Raw genomic sequence first — 27,738 nt, 5'->3', positions numbered from 1 at the left:
GAAATACCTGAATTATGGAGCATATTCATAGCATTCACCTATAATTCTTCAGTGGGATTAAAGATAGCGTCTTTACTAAAATATTATTTTGTTGGACGCAGGACATTTTTAGATGGAGATCTAACTCCTTTGGGTCCTTCTGTTCTTGTGCATTCTTGACCTTATTTAGGATTAACTGAACACCTTCAACAGTATATTATGAAGGAATCGTAGGCTGCTTATAGGTGAGCAATGCCTTTGAATAATGACCGGGCAAGGAGTCTGCTAAAACATTCCTTGAATCAGGAATTTAAGTGATGATAAAATCATCCTGTGCAAAGAAAAATTCCCTCTGTGCTTGATGATTACTTGAGCCCACTGGCTGACATTTGGATGATGCCTCTTCAATCAAGGCATTCCAAAAATATAGCATCATTAGGAAGAGCAATTAAGTCAAAAGGTAGCTCCTTAGTATCATTACCAAAGGAGACTTGCAATGGAGAGACATTTAGCAAATAGGAAACAAATTTAAATTTGAGCCATCCTCAGTTATGATTAACTTCCAGAGTTTTTATTTATAAATCTCTTAAGAATATTACTCTTTTGGGACCATTCCAGATCAATAAACTTTACACAGACCTCACTATCCAGTGAGACAGAAATACTAATCGCCTTTCCTGCTTCTGTTGTTATTGCAGTTGGTAAGAGAATCAAATTAATAACAGCATGATTCATAGAACACCCAATATATAGGAGCCAATGCATCCTTGTCTTCTTTTCAGGAGAAGATTCACAACATCCTCATTCTTCAGAAGCCTTTGAGGGCTGCATCTCCACAACACAAATACAAACCAGACTAACACTGGCACTCCTGCTCACCCACAGTCAAAGGAACTTTCACTGTTCCAACCAGCATTTTCTTTACTTGAACTAATGGGTCAACAAGAATATCTTTAGGAACTGTAGGGACATTTGAATGATGTCCATGGGTCTTCCTATTTCCCTTTATCTCTCTTGTAATCTATATTCAATATGGACTGTCAAATCAATAAGTTCAGAAAAAGAAATAAGGTACTGTGATGAAACCAATTTGTCCTTGATTCCATCCTTCAAACCATGTCAAATAATGTCATCTGAGTGCTCTCGATAAAGGTAGTCTCAGCTGTTACTTGACAAAAATGAGTCACATAAATCAGTTAATCTACCTCTACTTGCCGAATATCACACAACACCTCTTCAGTAGTGTACTCCAAAAAAAAGCATTTAAACATCTTAAAAGCTGATAAGAAAACATCATAAGTCTGTAAACAATTGTCTGAATTTGTCACTACCAGGAATTTCCAAACCCAAAGCAAGTCCAGTAAGGTACTATTCAGGTAATCCTTGACATACCCTGGATTAAGTTGTTCAAGACTAAAAGCAAAATGAGCAGTAAGAGAATCCATAACCTCCCTTAATTTACTTGAATCCCTGGCAAAACACGTGGGTGCTTGAAGGGGACTACTGCAATGTGATTAGACCATGACACTAAGGTCTGATCAAGCACCAACATCTTGAGACATAGATGTTGTAACTATTGTACCAGGTCCTGGCCAAAATCCATAGTGCCCCAGAACATGAGGAGTCTATAGTGTCTCAATATGTAATGGATTGGACACTGAGAAAGTCTTTTGGTAACTGTTCTTGATTACTCAAAAGGTTAAATCCTCCTAGCAACCATGGTGCCACTCTGCACAGAATAGTATATGTGAAAGGTGAAAGTGTTCTTTTAGTGGGTCATTTTATGGGCAGAACCTACAAAGAGAAAAAAGCTCTTTGAGGGCAAACATGTAATTCTTGACAGGAGATGACAATAGCTCTGAGGAAAGCAGCAAGGGACCACACTCCTCCTGACATCATTGAGGAGAAAATATTCAAAGTCAACAGAAGGTCCTAACAGAAAACTACCCAATTGGTTTAAAAAAAAAAAAATGGGAACAAATATAGCAAAGAGCAACGATCGCAATTAAAAATCAGGGAATTAAATGGATTGTGACACATGTTCTTCTTGTCAAGGATCCTTATAGAGGTAGAAATTAACATGACAGGAAGAAACTCTGCAACATCTTCGATTGGGATACTCAGATATCCTCAAATAGACAGTTGGTAATGGAGTGGCCACGTATCCATGCCTCCAACTTTCTGGCCCCTTTCTGATAGTCTCCTAGTCTTAGGTACAATCTTAATTGTGGTTGGGACACCCCTCATCCCGGTGGACTACCCAAAACGCCATACGCAGTCAAGACCTAGGCAAAATTTCAATTAACCTGGAGTAATTAGCGTTATATTGGTAATTCCAAAATTTGGGTGAAAATACTGAGATTACGCCATTTTGCCACACTGTGTAATTTCAAGGAGAAATTATAACGTGAGATGTGCTGTTTGGGTAATTTTTCACCCCCAGCAGCATTTTAGGTAGATTTCTTATCCAAGGAGATAATCTTTAAGCTTGAACCTGCAAATCCGAACAAGAGTGGCAGTGTTTTGAATGCAAGGGCAAGTTCCTTTAACGTAGATTTTTTACCTAAGAAGACTCTTGTGTTCATTTGCTAGTGCAAAACTACAAATCTGAATGAGAGCAGCAATGGTTTGAACGTGAGCTGCTGGAAATCAACTCGAAATTACATGTTTTACCAGACTAGACATTCAGGCAGTCTTCTGAGTGCAAGATGCATTTTGCATAATTATGTGTCATTCCACATAATTATGCAGTAATTTTACGTAATTATGCTACAGTTAATGATGTTTGGGCATCCACACACTTCAGCCTTCTCACTTGCATGGCCAAACTAGAGCCTTTCATTGTCATTTATTTAGTAGCATGTGGGCATAGGGCCCACAACACAGCAGACTCAACACAAAGAGAAAAAAAAACTGGAAAAGAGAAGCCCAACGCTCATGTAGAGCTGAGACAGAAGCAATATCAGAAAACCAGAAGGTGACTGCTCGCACTGAAGCACCTCCTTGACAAGAATCCTTCCTGAGAGGCCCTCAGTCTCGCTACACTCCGGGTAGCCAAGGTTGAGGCACGTGGATTGCAGGAGAGGAGTGGGGGAAGTATGACAGACGGCAAATGGAATTAAAGAAAAAAGAGGGGAATAAGAGACTCTGGGGAATATGTACAAGGAAGTGGCAGAGCGCGGCGTTAGCCTCCTTTGCTTAATGGGTGCTCTGCCACTTCTGAAATGCAGGGCTGCACCAGATTTATAAGGATATGGTGCAGGAGAGGATTGTTTATGTGTAGAAAGGTGTCCCTTCCTGCACATAAACAATCCAAAATGCCATTCTGTCACTTTCATGTGTGTTGCTTCATGCAGCACACAGGAAAGTGACAAAATGGCATTTTTGTAAAGGTTTGTTTATGTGCATGAAGGGACACCTTCCTGTACATAAACAAACCATGGCATTTTGCTTTTTCCATGTGCAGCACACATAGAAATAGCAAAAACGGGGAGCAATAATGCATTTCTCCTCATTTCGCCAACTTAAGACCAGGATTCACATTGTCTTAATTTTGACGCTGCCTTCTATGTACGCCACCCTTGTACAAAGGGGGCAGCATCAAAATGAGTAAGTGTTGCGGTGGAACGCCCACCGCAACACCCACTGCCCACCCCTTTCACGCTAATCATAGAGTAAAAGGGGGCCTTATGTGTAAGATTGCGGTAAGCCATGTTAAGTGGCTTACCACTGCCTTGTACATAAGGCGCAGCCCCTATCGCCTCCACAACGTTGGTAAAAGTGACGTTGTGGTGGCGATCGGGGCTTGTACATATTCCACTGTGTTAAGAAACATGGGGCATATTATAAAGCACGGCGTTAAAATTATCGCCGCTTTAGCGGCAGAAAACTGCCGCTAATGCGGCGATTACGGGCTTGATAATATGTCGCAGAGAATTCCAATAGAAGCCCATGTTGACACCAGAACATGGGCTTCTATGGGAATTCTCAAGGGCATATTAGCAAGCCCATTATCGCAGTTTTCTGCCGCTAAAGGGGCCATAATCTTAACGCGGTTTCTTGATAATATGCCCCCATTTTTTTAGTATGCAACGAGTTAAATAATTTAATATTTTGGAAAAGCAGAGCAGCTTGAATTATAAATATGTGTTCCTCCATGACAAGCATTTGTTGAGATTTGAAGAGAGAAATACCACTTTGCTACCTCAAACATTCAGACTATTTTTTTAATAAGCCTAGAGAAGCGTTGGAATGAGGCAAGAAAGGATTAATGGACAGAAAGGAGGGAAGTTCTCAGAAGTAGTAAGAAGAACAGGAAAGGAAAGACAGTGAGACTAAAATACTACTCAGTGCAGTATGATCATCACCTGTGGTTACTGTTTCTTTTCCGAGGGACTCCGGATGGGAAACTTCTGGGCCTGCAAAAGAGAAGAGAAGAAAAGTTACCCAGGAACGAAAGAAGCATTGAGAGGCCCACATGAAAATGAACACAAATTACAGCAAAAGACTTAAAGCTGTAAACAACTTTTTGTGTTTTTGAGTGCAAATCACAGATGAAAGCAAAATAAAAGAACCACAAATATAACTGGAGTCTTGAATTTCATTGAGAAGGTAGGAAAATCCACCTGCATAGATCTTCCGGAGGAGACTGATCCCTGCACAAATCTGTGGAAAAACAGCCCTTCCACATATCTGTGGAAATACAATAGGACTGAGGTACAATAGGACTGAGGGGAAAGTCCTCTAACGAAGGAAAACTGTCTGCCATCTTAGTGACCACAACTGAGATGTAGATTCTCAACAGGAAGTCCACCTCACACCTAAAAAGGAAGGCTAGTAAGGATCAGGGGCCTGCAACCTGTCATGACTAATTAGTGAAATAACCCATGTCGACCACTTAGACTGAGCGGACCACACACAGGACCCCTTCACTAACTAGACTAAGATACAGACTCAAGTTAGAGAAACATAATAGGTATGTGACAGAGAGGGGTTTTCACAAAAGAGGGTTTGAGAGAATGTATAGCCCTGCAAGGATTGACTCCCTTAACTTCATAAATGGTACAACAAAAGTAACCCGTGGGTCTGGGAACAATACTAGCCTCGCTGATAAAGGGAGGATGGATGGGAGGGGGAATTCTGCTATGTTGGATTGTTAGCGCTAGCTCATCGATGATGGAAAAGTACTCTCATGTAGTAAGCATAACAATAGATCCTGATCAAAGGTAGCCATGTACAATGTTACTAGTGTGGCTGCCATTTCATTGTATCCCAATTGTAGCCTTGCCCTGGTAACCAAAAAGCTGTAGGGATGAACGTCTTCACACTGTTATTCATGACTGGTATGATCCTTTAGCATTTGGCATCAAGATAATTCTTTATTTCTGAGGTGGATTGACCAAAAGCAGGCCTATTCAGGCAGGTTACTCAGTGGTGAAGTCTTTTGGGGATTTTAATTATTATGGGATACAGATATCTGTGAGTAATTAAATTTGGGAGTCCACAAAAAGGAGACAAATGTGAATATGTGCAACTAGGTAATGTAGGTTGTTGTAAGGGTAAGGTAAAGCATAAGGTAGAGGTTTACATACGATGGAAAAGCAAAAGGTTTCGGTCAAGGGGAAGGGGTGGTACAGGGACTTATGCAGCAATTTAAAAATGTGTGGGAGTCCACAAAAAGGAGACAAATGTGAATATGTGCAACTAGGTAATGTAGGTTGTTGTAAGGGTAAGGTAAAGCATAAGGTAGAGGTTTACATACGATGGAAAAGCAAAAGGTTTCGGTCAAGGGGAAGGGGTGGTACAGGGACTTATGCAGCAATTTAAAAATGTGTAGGATCCTGAAATATATCAAAGGTATGGGTGCAAAAGTGGAAAATGTTTAGACTGAGGAAAGGGAACAGGATACTTGCATACTTTCCAGAGGTTGTTTACTAGTTCTTTGTCACAAATAGCTTGTCCCTCAATATGTCCCAGAAAGAACTTCTCAAACAACTGTTACAAAGTTTTTTTTTTCCAGTTTGGGATATTTAACTTATAAAAGGATAATTTCCATGCTTGGTTGGGTCTGAATTACCACACCCATTCCTTGGGCCTATTGGCCCTTGGTAGGCTTCAGCTTTGCCCCAATGATTGCTCTGGGGATCTATGTAACATAAGCTGGGATATTTGCTCTGCTGCTGATTTTCTAGTTGAGCTGCACCTGTCATACACATCCATCTCAGTCAGTAGCAGCTGCTGCCAATACAAAGTGGTGGGCAGCCCAGGGGGGGAAGGGTGAGGTAAATGATAATAAAATATAAGACTTACCTGCAGCTACCGCTGCTACTCTGCTTCCGGAAGTCCAAGGACCAGCATCGGCTTCTAGACTCCCCGTCCAATCCAGATGCTGCTCTCATTCTATTACCCAGCATGAGAGCAGAACCAGGTTTGGTCTGAGCAGCCTGGTTAGGTGCTCACGAAGGGACTGAAAGTCTGTGCCTAATCTCCACCCAGCTGTGTAACACAGCTGAGTTTCAGAAATATAAGTGTGCTTTTCGGTTTGGCCGTCCTGAGAAAGCCAGCCAAACTGACAAGCACACTTACAGTGCCCAACACCATTCTTCCTCCCAGCCACTGCCACTGTCAATCGAGGATTGCAGGACCCCGCCCCACCCTAGACTCAGATAAGCTCATCCAGTGAAAAATAAAATGATAATAAAATTGTTTTATTTTTCATCTTCTGGCGCAGTGGGACAACGCTCCTCCGCCATCATGGAGGAGCCACCTCTGCTCCCAGTATGTTATGAGACTGTTCAAAGTCTAAGGTATAATAATGCAACAAGGCATCATATACTATGTGTTAGACCCGGGATCCCTGGTTGGCTGAGGTAGGTACCTTAGGCCAAGTAGGGACCCACGTTCCAACATCAGGAAAAGGAAGGTTACCTTTTTAGATAGCCCCGCTCACCCCCTCGGTAGCTTAGCACGAGCAGCCAGGGTTATCTTCAAGGCAAATGTGTAAAGTATTCGCAACCACGCTCACAATAATCCAATGATGACACCACAAATAAAACAAGTATAAACTTTATGTAAAAAGAAATACGATAAAGCCACACGATATAAAAACCAACATATGAGGTTATATAATATTTCTCCTGGCCGGTTGTTAGGCCAGCCAGCCCTTGTAAGTTCTGGCGATATCAATGAACACTTCTAAACATTCTCCTGTACTCCTAAAATAATATCATACATCGTAATGCTAGAATCAGAAACTTTTGCAACGTAACAATACTGTAACGGGTAACGTAGTAATCAGACACTCTGCAATGAAAAATGCAATGCGTAATGCAACAATCAGGCACTTTGCAAGATCACAGAAAGCAATGCGTTAGACAACCAGCAGATATGTCGTTCAGCAAAAATAAGGCAATGCGTTAACACTAATCAGGTAATTTGTTACGCAGGAGAAATGCAATGCGCAATACGCTAATCAGGTAGATCGTTAATCAGAAACAATGCAATGCGTCATATGACAAGCAGGTAGTTTCTTATGCAGATAGAAGTGCCATGCGTCATACACTAATCAGGTAGTTCGGTATGCAGGAATAATGCAATGCGTAATACTCTAATCAGCTACTCTGTTATAAAGAAATGATACAATGTGTAATACGACAGTCAAGTACTCCTTTCTTCAGAAATTGAATATTGCGTAATACACTCAGGCCCAATCACCTGGCCTTAGGCGGTCTTTCTGCCTCTCACACTTGCCCAAAACACAGTTCGATGTTATCCCAAAGTGCAATTTTGCACTCCGGCCCCTGTACCACCACTCCTTTGGCGATACGGGCCGCAACATGAGCCGATGCAGAGGCTCACCCTGCCAACACGAGAGAGAGGCCGAGAGCGTCTCCCTCCGAGACATACATTCCTGGGGGGCGCAAACTCATTCTTCTCTCCTCGTCCAGCGGCTGGGCCTCCAATGCAGCTTTGTGAAATGGCAACAGCGTCTCGGGCCGGCAACTCAGCTCCTCCGGGACTGCCGGTCTTGGCCGCTTCAACTACGAAGATCTCAGGCTGCCACAAAGCACATGCCAGCATCGTTGCTGAATCTAGCTTCAATACGGGTGCATGATCACTGGGTACTCCACGCACAAGTCTCCGGCTGCATGAAGATTACGCGCACAGCGTCACTGAGACTCACTTTACTCCGGTGCACACGATAACAAAGCAAATCCTCACGAAGGTCCCACGGTGCACAATGCAACCGCACACAACGGCGTTGAGACTCACTTGAATTCCAGTGCAAACGATGGCAAGGCAAATCCTCACAAAGGTTTCACGGTGCACAACACAACCGCACACAACGACGCTGAGACTCACTTGGATTCCGGTGCATACGATAATAAGGCAAATCCTCGCAGAGGTCTCAAGGTGCACAACTCACCCGCACACAACGGCGTTGAGACTCACTTGTATTCTGGTGCACACGATCACGGGACGATCCTCACAAAGTGGTTCAGGCTGCACAAAGCACGCACACACAGTGCCACTGAGACTCATTTGGACACCAAGCGCCTACGATCACAGGCAGTTCTTACAAGGGTCTCAGGCTGCAACAGGCACACTCACACAGTGCTGCTGAGACTCTCCTGGAAACTTTTATGTTCCTGTGTTTCCGAACAGGGAGCCAGCTCACCTCAGGCCCATGGGGATAGTTACTTCAGGACACAGCACACAGCAAAGTCCTTCAAGCAGGAGGACACAGCACACCGCAAAGTCCCTTTAGCCTTTCCTTGGTTGAAACAGCAAACTGCAGGCTAGCCCCAGATCACACAGCAAGAGCAGTCCTATCCTTCAGTCTCTTCAGTTGTTTCTTCCTTGGCAAAGGTGCTCTTGACCACGAAGTAGCTCCCGTCTTGTTCACACTTGATCAAGCCATTCTCCAAAGTTCAGGGGCTTCAGTTCTCTTAGTCTTACCCCTCCATGGCTTTGAAGTCTTTGTGCTTCAGGGGGAACTGACCCCAGTTCACACCAGTTCTCGGTTCCTCCCTGCCAGTAACCCCTTTCTTCTTTTGATTAGTGGGGGTCTGGAGTCTCAATCACTCAGCAGGAGATTGGACAATTGTTTTATAGCAGCAACCCAGGCCTCTTCACCTCTAGGGGCTTCTCCCCCCCCCCTACACTCCAGATGCAGGTCAGCCTGTGGCTGTCTCACCTCCTCCCCTGGGTCAAGTCATTCCCCAGATCCTATTGCTTTCAAATCCAGATAGTCAATCCACAGCCAGGCAGAGACACACAGAAATGTCAGAGCACAAAAACACAGCCACTTCTAAAAGAGTGGCTTCTGAGTACACAGTGCAAAAACCACCTACATAAAAAGATGTGTTATTACATTGTGAGTTCAGGCATACTAAAGTTCACCTTTCCATCTTAAGCCTTTGGGAAGATAGGCTGGAAAACATATTACCCAGCCTCCCCATTCTGTCCTATGGGCAAGATGGCGTTTTAACAGTGAAAACCGAAATGGAGATTATTTCACTGTCAGGACATGACACACACCTTAGTACATGTCCTACCTTTCACATGCACTACACCCTGTCCAGGGGGTACCCAAGACCTACCATAGGGGTGTCGGAGGTGCACAGAAAGGGAAGGGTAAGGTCTGTCAAGTGAGTGCACTTGACAGAACAACATGGCAGTTTCCCAAACTGCGCGCTGGCCCTTCAATGGCAGGCCTGAGTTCCCTTTTTAAGGCTACTTGTGTGGGTGGCACAAATAGTGCTGCAGGCCCACTAGTAGTATTTGCATTACCAACCCTGGCACACATAGTGCTCTTTCCTAGGTACTTTACTAGTAAGGCAAACATATCAATCATGGACAACCAATTACCATTACTTTATACAGGGAACACTTACACCTTTTCACTATTTAGCAGTGGCAAAGTGTCCAAAGCATCTAAGTTGGCAACACCATGTCAGAAAAAAGATCTAGGGGAAAAGCAAAATGTTTAGGGACTTTAGCCAGAAAGGGCCAAGTCCTTCACTATGGTACTCTGCCACATAACAGGATTCCCCTAACCTTCATTCACTCACTTGACCACTCATCATTCCTACTGCCAGGCAACAATCAGCAAAGATGAGGTCCATGGAAGCCATTTAGGGGTCGCAAAGGGTCACAGCTGCGACCCCTGACTTGCTTACAGCCACTCCTAACACTGCCTTTGTGACCCCTAGTCTCAGAGGTGACAAAATCAGTGTTAAGACGACAGGGGCAACTTCATCTCCTTGTTTTCAGCACACGTTTTAATTACACTAACATGAATAATTGTATATTATACACAATTAGTGTAATAAAACTGCAGCATCAGGTTATGAAAAATGTTTTTAAATGTATTTTGTGTGCGTGCTTGTGGTTGAGAGTATGTTTGTGTGAGAGACAGAGGGCCCGATTCACAAAGGCAATCCGAGACAAAAGTCTAACTTCACAACTTTTGGTATTCACATGGGTCACTTACGAGTCGTATCCTTATGTCCGCAGTCGGCCTGGAAACTCTGGCTTTGGCCATACTCTCTGCACCCATGCCGTACTCTGAGGCTGAAGCCGTACTCTCCGGCTCGGGATGGATGAAGTGTAATCAATAGGCAGGAATGCAATTTTTACAAAAAGGAACATTAGGAACGCGTTATAAATAGTAGAGGTCATGAAAATCAGTTTGGGCAGGGAAAAGGGTGTGGCCAGACATTACATCAAATCCCAGAAAAGCTTGCTCCTTTGCATCATGGTACATGCAGTTCACAATTTGCTCTCCCCTCACTACAGTCAACACTGAGGGGGTGCAAATTGTGGACTACATGTACCATGATGCAAACGAGCAAACTTTCCGTAGAGTACTGCCAAAGCTGAAGATTCCGGCCCGACTGTAGACGTAAAGATAGGACTCGTAAATTACCTCTGTGAATACCAAAAGTCATAAAGTTAGACTTTAGTCTCAGATTGCCTTTGTTAATCGGGCCCACTGGGTTTATGTGCAAGTGTGTGTGTATGTGAGCGTGGGTGTCTGAGTGAAAGTGGCAGTCTATGATAGGAGTGGCAATAAATGAGATCACATATCATTAAGCGAATATGAGTGAGTCAAGGTGAATGAGAATGATAGAGTGAATGCAAAAGTGAGTGCAAGTCAGTGTCAGAATAAGTGACAATGTGTGAGTAAGTGTAAGATCGAGTGCAAGAGTGTGAGAATAAATAAGTGCAAGTGAGTGAGAATGGTTGAGTAGAAGTTAGTAGGTTAAAGTGAGTCTTTGCATATGTAAATTAGCATGAGTGTGAATGTGGTGCATACAAGTCTGCATTTGGCCTTTTCAGAATAACAGTGTTGGTTTACTGGAGGCAAATAATAACAGATAGGGTCCTGGGATACTAGAGATAATACTTGATATATGAGACGTCCATGGCAAAAGGCTGGCGCAGACATCCTGAAGGTAATTCTTAGTATGGGACACCCATGGCAAAAAGCTCCAGCTGGCACGTTAGATGTGAATCCAGGCACAAAGGATGACAGCTGTGGCATATATGAGAGGGGCAAAACTGACAAACGTTTGGCCATTTCTTACTAGAGGTAGATTTCAACAAAGGAATTACCCATGGTTCATGGATAACATTAGTAGCAAAATTCCAAGACTGGCATAATATATGTAATTGTTACCACAAGGGGGCACCCATAGCTTACAGGGGGTACCCATGGCAAAATGCTGTCCCTGGCACAATTGAGGGTATTTCTGGCATATGGGAGTACCCATAGCAGATTTTGAAAAAAAGGAGGTCCACTCCATTCTGTGGTACGTCAGGATTCATTGCTTAGCACACCATGAAAGAACTTACATATTTAGCAAATTCCCTGCCATAACCCATGGCTTTTTAGCAGATTTATGCGAAACAATTTGCTTTAAAATGCAATATTTGCTCCAGTTTTTAAAAGAATTGTTTTGTGGAGAACCCCCCCGAACCCATTCTAAAGAGGTCTGGTTCATTCGCTTTGCTCAGTACAATTTAGCACAAGCATTTTATTGCATACACCCCACCACTTTCAAAGATGATGTCAGTACCCTAATATAGGTGGATCCAAAAGAGACATTTGTGTTGACATTTATTTCGTTTATATGAATGACACATTTATAATGTAAGTTCAGTGATGTCAAATAGTGTGATGTCTTTCAGATGCAGGTCATGTCACATCACTTCCTGGGAATATTCAGGGTCAAAGCTCATATTATGTCACTTCCTTTGATGTCAATAATGTCAAAGGGTGTGTGATGCCACTTCCGCTCTCCCTGGCATTTTGGTGAATCAACGTTCATAAAAAGCTCCTTTAGATAGCAACACTTCTTAGTTTCCTAACAAATACTCCAGGAGCCTAGGTTTCTGGGGCTCACCACTTACCATGAACAATTCACTACCACAAAGAGTGGTTATATTAGGAGCCTGAGACACCTCTCATCCTGACAACAAGAGGAATCGCAGAAAGTGCTTAAGCTCAAGAAATATCCTGAACTTTGTCCCTGATGGAATGCCCCTTTGGAAGTGGTCTGTCAGAACAGTCTGTCCAGTGACCCATCTTCAGAGAAAACCAAATGTAACCACTATCAACATTGTACTATAACATTAGATGCACTGCTAGGAGTGACAAGGGAGCACTAGGTCAAGCATACTCATACACAGTCATACCCCCTTAAATATAATTTGATAACATCGAGGTTCAATTTATGGAGGAATCTGTACATTTGTTTTGGTGCGAAGCACTACTTGAATGTATTGAGTAATGGTAGGGTAGTCATCAGGGTGATTTTGGTTGCTGCTTCTTAGAAGTGTGAAGGTGCTGGTTTTCATTTTACCAAAGATCGAGCAAAACACCCATTCTTTCAGTCTATGACCAAGATACCTCAATCTATCAGTAAGCCGCATACTGCCATGTTTGGCATCAGGCTAGCATCAGCCTCTGACATTCACCATCTGTGTTCTTGTCTTATTTGGTCATGGATGTCTTCCAGCAATGTCAAGTCAAACTCCACTAAAACTAAATATGTTCTCCTTCATGGTGGAATCACTGGATCACAAATATAAATCTGCTTTTTGGATATGAATCTGAGTACCACCCCTCTTCCTTGAACATTGCAAAAAAATTGCTCAGCTTCCACATTAACTCTCATTTAAGAGTAAAGGATTGAAAAAGGCTTACACATTTTGCAATCAAGTCGATGAACTTTAGAAAATTCAACATTTTCTTCATTGAGTCAAATTCTTCCTCTGCTGTTCAAGTTCCCACCCTTTTCCCTATTGAGGGAGAACCTGCTCAACTTCCTTATTCCTCCCTCAGACTTTTAAAGGCAGCTCTTTACAAGACCTGTACCTCAAAGCTGGGCAGAAAATATGGCCATATCATCCAAACCTCACTGCTCTGCACAGGAAGGCCATACTGGACTGCAGCTAATTAAAAACAAACTTACTACATTATATACAAAGCCTTCAGACTTTACAGTTAATACATTCTTTCCCACAGGCTTGTAATCTCTAGAGAACAAAGACCAACCTGCAGTCCCGACAATGCCAAGTTGAAAATCCAAAGAGCACCAAGAAAAGTAATTGGAAACAAATGCTTTCCTATATACTCACACACTTGTGATGATGTGTTCATCGACTTATGCCTCAACCTAAGAAGGTCCCCATTAATTATTTGGCAATTCATGTTTGTCCATGTGACAGCACCGCCCCCTCCAAAGATCTCACCTATCACATGATACCAGCCATCTACATCCCTTTCGTCACATCATCTAAGGCCATTCGAAGTGATTCATCTGTCTGACCCGCTACTTTTCGAACTGTTCCTATATATGTGTTGAGCTACTCAACCGTGTTGTGATTTACTCTTTCAGTCCTATCAATTCTGTGAACTATAGTATGTGTCTGTTGACTGCGTGGCCACCTTTACATCTCCATAATCATCAATCACTGCCTCATGCTCAATATGCCCAAGGTGTTTAAGTGCTTATGTGGTGATGTCATCAGTGATGTCATTTGAGATGTCATGAGGGATGTTACTGACCATGTTATGAGTGATGTAATATGTGAGGTCATAAGCAGTGGATTGCGGGGGGTAAGTTATAGTTGGCTCAGGTAAATATATCTGCTGAAAATCTATAGTTTTGTACGAGTGATATGTGAGCCTAACTATAACATCCCTGTAACCTTTTTTTTCAGTGAATGTTATGTTATGTTATGTTATGTTATATGGTTTTTATAGAGCGCCTATCACCACTGGTCTCTAAGCGCTAGACAGATGACCAACAACATAATCTCGCCTCCACAATCATCTACCAGCTCCAATTAGATCGAAGATGTTAGCTGTCCAAACAGAAATGTCTTCAATTTTTTCCTGAAGGAGAGAAGGTGAAAGTCTTCCTTCAGGCTGGGTGGAAGATCATTCCAAAGTTGAGGAATGAGTACCGAGAGAGCACAACCTCCTTTAGTTTTTAAATTGAATCTGGGTTGAGCCAGATTTGGAACAGACCCCGAGCGTAAGTGCCTACCGGGAACATACTTCCTCAGGCACTGTTTGACATATTCCGGGGCATTACCAAAGAGTGCTTTGTGGGCCATGCAGAGGCCTTTGAATTGGACCCTAAGCTTCACGGGAAGCCAATGCAGTTTGTGAAGAAGAGTAGATGCATGCGAACGTCTGGGAAGAGAGAAAACCAGTCTGGCCGCGTCGTTTTGCACAACCTGCAATTTCCTCATCAGCTTCTGTGATAGGCCCTGATACAAAGCATTACCATAATCTAGCCTCGAGATGACAGTCGCTGAGATGATGGTTTGCAGCGTGGAGGCCGAGAGAATGGCAGTAAGCTTACGTAACTGCCGCATCACGGCGGTGCACGAACCCACCACAGCCGACACTTGAGGGGCCATAGTGAGGTCCGCATCGATCTTTAGGCCGAGACTCTTCACTACCGTCCCGGGGATAGGGGTTTTACCGAGTTCCGGGGGCCAGTACAGATCATCCCAGGGGTTGGCTTTGTTGGTCACCACCAACACCTCTATATATATATTTTTTTTCAGGTCCTGGGGATCCCATTCCCCAGGGCCAAATATAATTAAAAAAGGGGAGGGAGCCGCAGAGCCCCTTCCCCGAGCCCCAGCTGTAGCGGCAAAAAATGCTTACAAAGGGGAGAGGAACTATGAAGTTCCCCTTCCCAACACTCATTAGGTCCTTCAGTGCCCAGGGCCAGAAGTGAGTACCCTGGTGCCAAACCGAGGCACCCACATACTGCATGTTGGAGGCTATGGGGAGAGCTCCAGTGTCCCCACGGCTCCAGCCGGCACCCCTCATGGAGCGGGCATTGCTCACTCCCCCGAAGGAGAAGTTATTTATGTTGTTCCCTCTGGGCTAGAGCAATGTAAGGGCAGGGAAACAGAACACAAATCCGCTTATAGCCGGTGGGAGCATTTTCAAATCTCCCACCAGCTTGGAGCAGAATTAATGTTTACTCCTGTGTGGAGGGTGATTTAAAAATGTTCCCGTTATACGGGAACAAACACATGTTTCCCTGCCCATAGTACTGCGTGCAGTGAAACTCCTGTATTCTGGGGTGGCATCCCTCCCCTTTTTGACAAAATCGGTCCTGGGAGATGTGGTCCCCGGGCCCACCAGTGGCTTGGGAACGGGGGGGGAGTGATCCCTATACCCCGCCAGCGGATAAGGTCCCAGGGCCCTAAATGGGCTGGGGAGAGGGGTCTACTGACGTCCCACTCCCCATATGCATATAAAAAAATGGTAGCCACCATGGTCTTTTTCTTGCCACAATCCCACAGGACTCTACGGGGATCATTGCAAAATGTGCTGAACCTTTTTTCATTTTGGCCCCAGGGGGATACCCTGCTCCCTCTTATCATTTTCTTTCCAAAATTTCAGGACAGGGGACTAAGTCCCCGAGTTCTGTAATAACTGCCAGCAATTTTTTTCTCATATTGCTGGAAGCCAATCAGAGTGCTTGCTCCTGCACAGGAGCGACTTGACCAAAGGAACAAAAGCTCCCTGGGCCAATCAAAACGCTCTATTTTTTAATGTGCGCTCTCGCAAGACTCTCATGAAACTCTCACGGACCCAATCGTCCAGATGCACAAATATTTTTATACCCTTATTTTTCAAAAACTACTGAACGGATTGACACGGATTGACACCAAATCACAAACTTTTCAGTCTGCGTACCAAGATCTAGCTTCCTGCCAAATTTGGTGTAATTCCGTTCAGCAGTTTTTACGGTAGCGCCGTTTAAAGAAGTCTATGGAAAATGAATAGGGTAATTTGCTTTTGGGACCCCCCTTTATCTCCGCCCCTGCTTGACAGGTCAATTTGAATCAGGAGCTGAAGCGAATTTGCTTTTTAATAAGATTGTTGTGAAGATTTGTCAAACAGAGCGAGAGTCACTAGCAAACCAAAAAGAGCCTTGTCTATGGAAAAGCAATCCTAACTACCATCTCCTTGGGGTATATGGGGTAAGTCATGTGGCTGAGCAGATATGATGACACTTTGCTGAATCAGCTTCCTGACTTATAGTTGGATCATTAGGGAATCCCATGGTGTTGGATGGTAACGTGGGACAATGGCTTAAGGGCCGGTTGAGCTGATGGAGCCTCACCCCAGGCATCTCTAAAAACAGCCCTAATGGAAGGACTTTTCTTATAGTCACATAGATGGGTTGCTGCTGTGGAGAAATATTGCTCCTGAGGTTTTGAAATATGTAATGGATTTCTCTTCAGAACATCCAGGAAAAACGATGGCATTTTAGCATATACACTTCTAAAACTGCACTGTGAAATGAATCTTAGTGCTCCATTTAAAAATATTCATTTGTGAGATAAAATGTCCTTATGTTCCCAGCTCAACCCTGTAATCTCTTGCTTGATACAAGTTAGGCCTAGCCCTTAAATGCTTTACAGGTCTAATTTAGTTTCTTAGAAGTAACAACTACTCAAAACTGTACTTTCCTTTTTCACGTCAAAGTATCACAAGCACCCCATTTTCTTACACGACTGTCCAATTTACATATGTTTTTTAAATGTCCGATTAACAACACCTGTTTTGTCACATCAAAGGTTTTTCAGCATGGTTTTTAAGAGCTGGTTCTGTATCAATCATACTAATCAGTTAGTCTGTGGTGGTTTCTTCATGAGGGGGGGGAAGCATCGCCCCCCTGCCTGTTTCAAGCTGTGGTAAATGTGAAAAATAAAATGGCAATTGTCATTTTATTTTTCACCGAGGTGTGCCAAAGCCACCAGCCTGCCCGAGTCGGGAGACATGTTTGGCGTGTCCTGTGCTACCGATTGGAAACATAGATGTGTGGAGCAGTGGCTTGAGTGGACGCTCCAAAGTGCGCATATTAGTTTGGCCGGCGGTCTTGAGTCGGCCAGCCAGACATGCACACTTTGCAGCTCTCCAATCCAGCTGTCTTAGACAACTGGGTGGAGAACAAGCGCAGACCTCCAAGGCCTGAAGGAGCGTTCAGCCAACTGGCTTCATCCAATCCTGGCACTTCACTCATTCTGGTTAACAGCATTAGAGCAGAATCTGGATTGGTTAGGGGAGCTCTTCCTGTATCAGACTGCAGACGACACTGAGGAGGACGTGCAGCCTGTGGGTAAGTATCATTTTTTAAAAATTTTATTTATTAGAAATGTGTAATGTATGTAAGTGTATGCATGTTAGTTAGTGGTTATGTTTTATTTTGGGCTTTTGCAGGAAGGGGTTGTTTTTATTTGGCTTTCGGATGGAGGGGTTGATTTGTTTTTGGCTTTTGGAGGGAGGGAGGGGTTGACTAGTTTAGTTTTTTCTGAAGTGGCTACCAGCCACCCCAGCAGTTGGTGTCAATCTGCACTGATCTTCTATTTTACACCACATTGCATATTGCAAGGGTGGAATATGTGTGTTCTACCACCAGATTGAATATTTAATAACAACTTGCATGTATATTTACTCCACAATTTCAGCTACCAAAATGTGGATAATAGCAAATCTAGACTTTCCTACGCTTACCTTGACAATATATTGCTAGTTAATATTGTGGATTCCATATGTGTGCAGGCCAATATTACTGAATTTGAAATGTTAAAACACAACTGTGCTTTTTTGCATAATTTCTTTTTTAGGCGGTCAGCGCAGTTTTGTGGCAGCATCAATGCTCCTATTTGTCCTGTAAAAAATAGCAATCCTGGCACCTTTTGATCAGACTGACCCTGTAGATTTCATTTGTTTTATCTATTAAGGGAGTATTGTACAGAACTACTCACGCCATCTGACAGCCACTTCAGAGTCCATGGTGGAAAGGGGTGTGGCCATCTAGAGTCTCCTCGGATTCAGTGAACCTCAATGTGGCTAATACATGAGATAGATTCAGTCCCATAATTGACTGCTGCAAGAGAACAGGGTGAGGAACAGAGCCGACTCCTACTAGATGAAGCTTTGATGAAATATATGGGCTAAATATACCCCTGCATTACATTATAAGGATACTGCAAGTCACCAAGGAATTCCGTGCCGATATAGAGCAAAGAAGTGGAAGGCCGCGTTACTATGTAAGGTCATGGAATTCAGTGGTGACTTGCAATATCCTTAGCCTTGTAGGGCAGGAGTACTTTATACATTATAATACATGGCCACACCATCACCCTTCCCACATAACTCTTATATCCCTGGTGTGGTGCTCCTTCATTTTAAAGAGATAGGATGTTTGCAAACATGAAGAACACAATTAGAATCTTTAGTGTAAAATTAAACACACCAAAGGGCAGTTGGATATTTTCTGACAAAACAAAAGATAACATCAGCTTAATACCAGTCAGAATCAAAAAAACATAAAAGCTGCAGCTCAGAATATGTAAAAACATGCTGAGTTATTCCTATAATTACTTAATGTATGACAAAATAAACACAAAGCCATAAATATCACCTTTCTGCTCTTTAGTGTTCATCTAGAACAACAGAGCAGAAGAAAGAAAAGCTGCGTATTTCTGGTTGTAAAACTGCAGCTTTAACCATGTTCCCTGACCCGCCTTTCCCCTCAGCTGCTGGCTCCGGCAGCAGGCATTGAGGTGTCAGAACTCGACTGTAATCATTTATTAAAGTTGAGCCGCTAAAATGTCTTTGTTGTGGGTGACTCGGCAAGTCACAAGTCGACGTAATAAGGAAATTAGAGACGACGTTTTATGCAAGGATTGTGGACTCCCATGTATTATATGAACGATGTTGGTGTTATTGTAGGATATCTTGTTTAAGTACAGAATTGCTTCACAGACGGGCTGCATCACACATACATAGCGAAGAACATTTGCACAGTATTTTATGTATGTCAAAATATGGTAAAACATAAGTTGACCTAACTATGTGCAGACCAGGGCTCCAACCCACCGCGTCCCTGCAAAATGGCGACAATCTACCCACCCTGGCAGCTGGTGTTTTATTGATGACAGTGTGCACTTGAAAGGGCTTGTCAGCAAGCCCGAGATCCCCATGAATAAATTGCATGACATCTAAGACTCATCTTGAACGGCATCTGATGTCACTTGTGTGCAATCTTATAACAACATTAACATTTCAGCTACTGAAACTTTACATCTTCACTAAATATTTCAAGGAACCTGGAGTGAAGGGCTAGAATAGCTTTCTTTTCTTTTCCATACAGAAAAGGGAAGAATTGAAAGAGGTATGGTCAGGAGGGGAAATGTGTTATTATTAGGAGGATAATATATTTAATGAAGCTCTCTGAAGCACCACAAGTGGGGCCCGTAGGATTTACAAAAAGCGTAAATAAAATTAAAATGTTAAAATAAAAGCCAGGCCAGTTCAGTTGACAAAAAGGTGTAAGGAACGGCTTGATTTTAGAAGGGTGGTAACAAAAAATCCAATGTGAATTTGGCAGATGGACCACCTGCAGGTGCGCTTGCAGAAAGTCCTTCGGCTATCCCATCTACTCCACCCAGGCGTGGAGTAGCTCTGACAAAAACCGTCGCAGATCAATTCATTTAAAGCGATTGATCCTCCGTCATCCCTGTAGGGTTACCTCAGTGAAAGTCTGCAATGCAAATGGTGGCATATTGTCACTTCGAGACGAGCAAATTGTCTTCAACATTAGGTAAAAGGTGTTTAGGGGAGAATGGATAACTGGGTACAAATGCTGTACCCCCACTCTGAGGGAAAATCTCCAGTTCCTCTATTTGACAGAGGAAATTCCATCTGGAGTGACATATAGAGGTGCATCTTCCAAAAGATTTGAAAAATCCTGGAATGATAATCTAGAGCTAAGGCAATGTAAACCAAACTGCAACAGACGCGACCGTCTGGAAACTGCACAAGCATAGCGCCCTGACATATCTCAAGTATATCCTGGCCTAAGCTGGGACCAAAGTCATAATTGAGACAGGTCGAGCATTAACAGAATGCTTCACAATACAATGACAAAAGACGAGAAGCGACTGGACTATCTAGTCGCGGCTCATCGTTCACGTTGGAGGATCATGTGAACCAACTCAAAGAGAGTAAGTCTCATGAACACTTCATTACTCTAAGGTCTAGGCCTCCTCATCACAAAAAGGGTGAACCCACAGACAAGGATCTCGAGTGCACCTCAAAATGCAAAACTAAATACATTTCCTCTTGATCGTCCCTAGAAGTAGACTCTTTATCTTTAGCTCTGCTCCTTCTGTTCGTCATAAAGTAAGTGGAAGCTGCTCAAGCCATCCTTTGCTTGCAGCAGCCCTATCGGACTTGGCAATCAGGCCAGCAAGTGGGGATGAAGGACTGTCAGGAAGAAATCTAGGACCTGGTGTAATGAAGATTATCAGTGAGTAATCAAGACATCACTACTCCATCCCCTGCTTCTTCTCCTCGTCACAGTCCTTAATCAGTGTGTTATTAAAAGGGCCTTGCATCATACATATTTGCATAATCATAAAGAACAGCAAAATATGGAAATTCTGCACCAATCATGTACTTTACTGAACACACACAGACTGAAAACACACAGCCAACATACATCAGAAACACCTGAGATGGTACATTCACAGGGCTGTACTGTGTACAGATAGGGGAGGTTGCCAGGATTCAGGGCAAACACAGGCAGCTGAAGCGGTGGAAGACAGGTCAAAGGACATCGGGGACACTTGACCGCTAACTGCATGGATTCACAGTCTCACTTCCTGGTATTAGGGTTACAGCCGGGTCAACATTATCAGGTCCTTATTTAGGTTCATCCAGAGCTCAGAGATTTCAACTCCCAACGTGTCACTAGTTGCACTGGCTCGCTCTGCTTACATACCACTTCGCACTTGCATCATCCCTCACGTTTGTTGTGTTTTCCCTTTTCAGTTTCCGCGGTCCTTCCCGTTTTGCTTACCTAGTTCTTTTTGCCTCGCTGCCTTTTGTTGGTGTGTTTGCCTCTTATAGTTCTATATGTACCGGTGTGTTTGCAGCAGTGGCCTAGGGATTTAGGGCTAGATTTACTAAATTCTCATGCAGCGCAGTGCAGCAGCCGCAAATGCTGCAATGCGTGAGGAGAGAGCAGACGAACGCCAGATTTACTGAAATGTGGCACTCTCCTCCCCTAGCGCCGGCGCTGTAATTAGCTGCCGTATGCCACAGAGACACCTTTGCGCCATACTGCAAGGGTGTCTCCGTGAGTCAAGCATAGGTTTTGTACTGGAAGAATACCCTTATGCTTACACAATTTTTTAACACTTTGCCACTTTATATGTTTGTTGTACAGAGCAGCACACATGCAAAGTCGGAAAATAAAGGAGGAAAAAGTTTTTCTCCTTCATAGCGCCTGGTTGAAGTGTGGTCTATTTTCTGACGCTAAACCCTGTCCACTTTATTTAGTAAATTGGATTTAGTGTCAGAAACCTTGGGTGGTTGCATGGGAACGCCCATGGCGCTAAGTAATGCAAAGCAGTGCCATGCTGTGCTTCGCGTTACTTTTACATTATTTTCAGCCCTAAACAAGTTCAGTGCTGGAATAAAAATTGGACAAAAAGATGTTGTGCCGATTTGCGTCACTTTTGTGATGCAAACACAGCATAAAGTCTTAGTACATCTGCCCCTTAGAGCTACATTCCTGGTCGGCCAAAGGGTTAACACAGCAACCTCTACTGCCAAAGCCAGTAAGCTTGTATCTTTATATATGTTCGTGCCTTTTCTCTGACTGGTTCAATAAGCTTCCTGACCTTCTCTGTTTTCCAGCTAATGATAGTAAACTATTTGAATAACATCGAGGTTGAACAGTACTATCCTTTGGCTGGGCAGTTCCATCTAGAAGTGAGCTCCTCTCTCCCCACCCCCCCCCCCCCTCTCTCTCTCTCTTTCTCTCTTCCATAGATTCTCGTCACTGTAGGTGTTCAGGGGTGGCAGGGGGTTTCAGAGGGTCTCTAGTTGTCTCACAGATGTCCTTCATTGAATTGGCATTACACATGCTTATTATAATACTTAGGCCTACCAGCTTTGTTAACTGATTGTATGTACACTGTGGGTCAGTGTTTGCAACCTATATCTGCACACAGATCATCCTAACTTTCTTTCTATTGCCCCAGTCTGGCTGAAGTCATGGTGCCTCACCACTCTTATGAAAGGTTGCATTTCAGCATGCTCAGTAACTGTGCATTGGACACAAATGGCTAGAAAATAGAGTGGAGTGGAAGGAAGGAAGTTAAGTTGAAGCAATGATGAGCTATTTACAGACCACAACTCACAAAATACTGTCTTTGGGATTGGTTTATGGCCTTTGAGACACATTTCTAATGCCCTCTTCCTGCTAACTCTATCTTTTTGCTCCTAAGAGATTCATCCAAATTGGCATTTTGTTCCATTTCTCTGAAATATAGCCACATAATTTGTTGCTCTGAGCCACTGATTGCTTACCAAAACTTATGCTGTTCTCAATGCTGGGGCATGGCTAGGCTTTTTTTGCTCCTTTGCACTAGGATCAATGGAGAAAGAAGTAACACTGACCTTCGATGGCATTACAGAGGCATCTCACAGCAGTGAACTGTCACCAGCTGTTAGTCTTGTGCTGCACAAGTCCAACATGCCCACTATCACTTTAATGAACATTCATGTGTCTGCAGGATGGGTTGGGGTAATGTTCGGTGGTCTCCTTTGGGTCTATTTAGGGTCTGACTGGATTCCAGATTGAAAGCCGTGGAAATGGTAAAATAAATACAGCCTCTGCTGATGGGTGCAGTTGACTGCTAATTTCCTTTACTGAAGAATTGAAGGTCACAAATGCTTTTTAAATTCAAAAATGCGAAATGTAGCTGAGGGCCATGGGAGGAGAATGCACACCACTGCATCTTCTGTAGTCTGCAACTCATGAGTTAAAATCCTCGAAAGCTCAATTCTACCTTCCATCCAGAACACAAGTCCTACAAAATGTGAGGGGGGACTAATTTGCATATGTAATGATGTCACATGCACTGACATCGCAGGAAGGGATGCTATACCCCTATAGTATCCCTTATGTAAAAGAGGTTGGCCTAGTTTATAGTCAACTGTGAGATAACATACGTATAAGACTGTGAATATATGTATTTAATATATTTGTATTAATATCCATACATTAACTTGATGTATGAAAGAATAGCTGTGAATGTTTTAGACAATAAACTAGCCTACATTTAAATTATTATAATTCATGAATTTCTAAACGTTTAATAATTTTCATAGCATCAAATGATGATCCAATGTACATGCTTGTACAAATAGAAATGACAAATTAAAATATTTATTAGCAAGCTGCTCGATCTTATCGTTGTTGCATATATTTTATTAATGTAGCAGGTAACACGCATGATTTATGACATTAAAACAGTACTTACATTTTGTTGGTGGGTGCTCGGGAGCACCACAGCACTGTTTTCTGGAGAGTGGGGCTCTTTCAGGTCCGTCACGTGGGCAGCCTCGATCCTTAGTAAACAAATGTCCTGGCCTTGTTCCGCCTGTCTTTGTCCCACTGGAGGCTTGTCCAGTCTCAGGAATGTAATTGACTTTGTGGACAACCTGCCAGCTGGAATGCCTGGAATGGATCCGCTTGCATCATGGATCCAACTTGGAGCGACTCGCACCTCATGCCTCTTGGGTTGACTTGGACGGTGGAGAGAGGGTAGCTTTCAGGAGAAAACTCAAGACCTGGCTCTTCGACCAGTAACAGCACCCCCCCCCCCAGCGCCTTGAGACCCTACCGGGTGTTTAGTGCGCTTTACAAAGTATGTGATTGATTGATTGATTGATTGATTGAAAGTGCATGAACTTATAATGCACAGAGTATGTATTATACACTGGGCCATACTGAACAGCAGGATGTTATTGTGCAGGGTGTTTATACTCTGCTTATTGTATTGTATGAGTATTTATATAGCGCATAAGAGCTGTGACCCTACGGGTATCCAGGCGCTCTGACCAATGAGATGTTTCAACGCTGAGGGGGGCAAAATCCAAAATTATGAAGCATATACTGTACAGAGGCCGTATACAGTGTATGAAGAGCTCATGAAGAAGAGGGATAATCACCCTATTTGGACTATGCTGCACAGAGAGCTTTATATGGTGTTGCATTCATAAACAGGCCCCTATACTCTACAGGAGTTTCATACACTATAGGGACTCAACCTGCACTTTGGCTTGCACACAATCTCACAGCTCCTTGCGCCCCTTTATTAACTACCCTTGCACTTGTCGCCCTATCGCACACTGTACCTCTCTCCACCGAATGCCACTCGACTCTATGCCACTGCACTCTACACTACTCCACTTTACACTATTACATGCTACCAAACTCCATACCACACCAATTCACTCTTTGCCACTCCACTGTATGCTATTACATGCTACCACACTCCATACTACACCAATCCACTCTTCGCCACTCCACTGTACGCTATTCCACTCTATGCCACTCCACTGTACTCCATCCACTCTATGCTATTCCACTGTTTGCCACTACACTTTACCCCACTCCATCGAATGCCACTCACTTCTATGCTACTGCACTCTAAGCTACTCCACTGTGTGCTTCTACACGCTACCACACTCTATACTACATCAATCCACTCTTCACCACTCCACTGTATGCTATTCTACTGTACGCCACTCCACTTTACTCCACTAAACTCTACAGCACTCCACTCTATGATATTCTACTGTACGCTGCTCCAAATTATGCCACTGTACCCCACTCACCGCCACTCTACTATACACTATTCCACTGTATGCAACTGCACTATAATTGACTCAACTCTATGTAATTCTACTGTATGCCACTTCACTTTACCCCACTCCACTGTAGGCTATTCCACTGTACCGCACTCAACAGTATGCCACTCCACTGTAGGCCACTGCACTCTATGTCACTCCACTGTACGCTTTTCAAATTAACGCCACTCCAGTCTATACCATTCCATTGTATGTACTCCACTCTATACTACACCACTGTACCCTTCTACTATGTATGCTAGTCTATGCTACGCTATTACACTACATGCCATTCCACTCTGTGCCACTCCCCTGTACCCTAGTGCACTGTGCGCTGTTCCACTGCACGCCACTCTACTCCATGCTAGGCCACTGTACACCACTCCACTCTAAGCCACTGCCCTTACACCCCTCTAATTAGTACTATTCGTTGTATGCCACTCCATTGTATGCCGCTCAACTGTACGATAATCCACTTTAATCTATGCCACTCCACTGCACGCCAATCTACTGTATGCCAGTACACTGTACCTGACTCCTCTGTAAGCCGCCCCACTCTACGTCACTGTAGTCAAGTCCACTCCACTCCACTCCACTGTGCGACACTGTACTCTACACTACTACACTGTATGTACCTCCACCCTACCCCACTCCACTCTATGTCATTTCACTTTATGCCTCTTCACTTTATGCCGCACCAATGTACGCCAATACACTGTACGCCACTCTACTCTATGCCACTCCACTGTATGGTACTCCATTCTACGTTTCTCCACTCTATCCAAGTACACTTCACGCTACATCAATGTGCTCTGCTCAACAACTGTATACTCCACTCAACAACAGTCTACGCCCATCCACTATACTACGCTATACTCCACTGTATAGCACTACACTGTACAACACTGTACACCTGTAAATACCAGCAAATAGCACTCCCCTCTGCTCTAAAGCACTTTACAATACTATATGACACTCTAGGACACTCTATATAACTCCCTCTATGCCACTCCACCCCAGTTAATATACTCTACTCTATGAGATACTACTCCACTGTACTCCGCTACTGCACTCTAAGTCACTCCGCTGAACGCTAATCTAAGCCACTCAATTTTATGAAAGCATACACCACTCCACTTTACCATACTGTACTGCACTCTACTCTTCTTCATGACACCCCACTGTACATCCACTCTGTGACACTCTACTGTACTTCACTCTATGACACTTTATGACACTCTACAACACATCACTTCACTCCAGTGTACCACACACCAATCCACTCTCCAATACATTACACCACTGTATACTATGTCATTCCACTCTACTCAGCTCCACGCCACTCTATAATAGAATCCGCTACTTAATGCACTGGTTATACCCTTTTATATGATATCACATAACATTTAAAATTTAATAGTTATGACTTCACAAATTACAACTTTTGTGAGATTACCATGCATGGTACAGTGGCGCGTTTTTGAGAATGTAGTGTGGCTGCCGAGTTGTATACACTGTGTATGGAGGTGCACAAGCTATAATAATTTTAAGGTGTTGAATAAATGATAAACTAAAGGCATAAAGAGAAGTTTTAAATTTTTATTTTTTGTGTAGTTTAAGTTTTCTTTGTAGTTAAAGAATAAATAAAGTTATATTAATTTAATGTGGTGTATAATGTATACATTTAAGCTATAACTATAACTTTATAATTTGTAATTTTGGTGTATTTTAAGTTTGTCTTATAAAAGAATAAGTAAAGTTTTCTTAACTATAACAACGGTTTAACCTCTGGTTTTTTCATATACCAAATAGGAATTGGACCCTTATACTGAATTCATCGACCAGGAAGGAAGAAGTCAATGCAAAGATTTACGGCCTGTGGTGCAGTCTTCAAATTTGTCAACCCACAAAATAGGCGAGCTGCCAAAATAAAAATACATTGCAGAAGTATGATCGATCTTGTGGGAAAGGCAAGGTGAATCCCTTTACTAAAGGCTATGCAAGATAGAATCAGGGCATTCATTACGCAATCGCAATGTCAAGAAGGACAGCATAGTTTGCAGGCAGTTTGCAGAATATGTATGGTTTTATTCATCACTGTTTTTAGAATAAAGTCATCCACATTTGATCAACATGTTATTGAGTTTCTTAAAATACGTGTTTCCAATGCAATCTGTAGTTTTTTGGAAATGTTTCAACAGCAAGTGACAAACCTGAGGTATCATTAATACCACTAATGGCAAAATATTATGTAAAAATATCTCAATTTGGATTTTATGTGTTCCAGTAAAAGTCATACTACTACAGAGAATTTTTCATATGAATTTCATTCAAAATATACAATAATGCACTCATGAAGAACAAAAGTAAAACAAATACAGAAAGAACAAAGGGGCGTAATATTTGACCCCTAGTTTACTCTCCCATCCCCGTTCAACTCCACCATAATCCTTTTGTAGTGTAAGAATTTGTAGACTTTATCATTGGTGACTTTG

The sequence above is a fragment of the Triturus cristatus genome, chromosome 8 (genome assembly GCF_964204655.1).
Source record: "Triturus cristatus chromosome 8, aTriCri1.1, whole genome shotgun sequence".
NCBI lineage: Eukaryota > Metazoa > Chordata > Amphibia > Caudata > Salamandridae > Triturus > Triturus cristatus.
The sequence above is the reverse complement of the archived record's forward strand: the minus strand, read 5'-3'. Positions refer to the sequence as shown.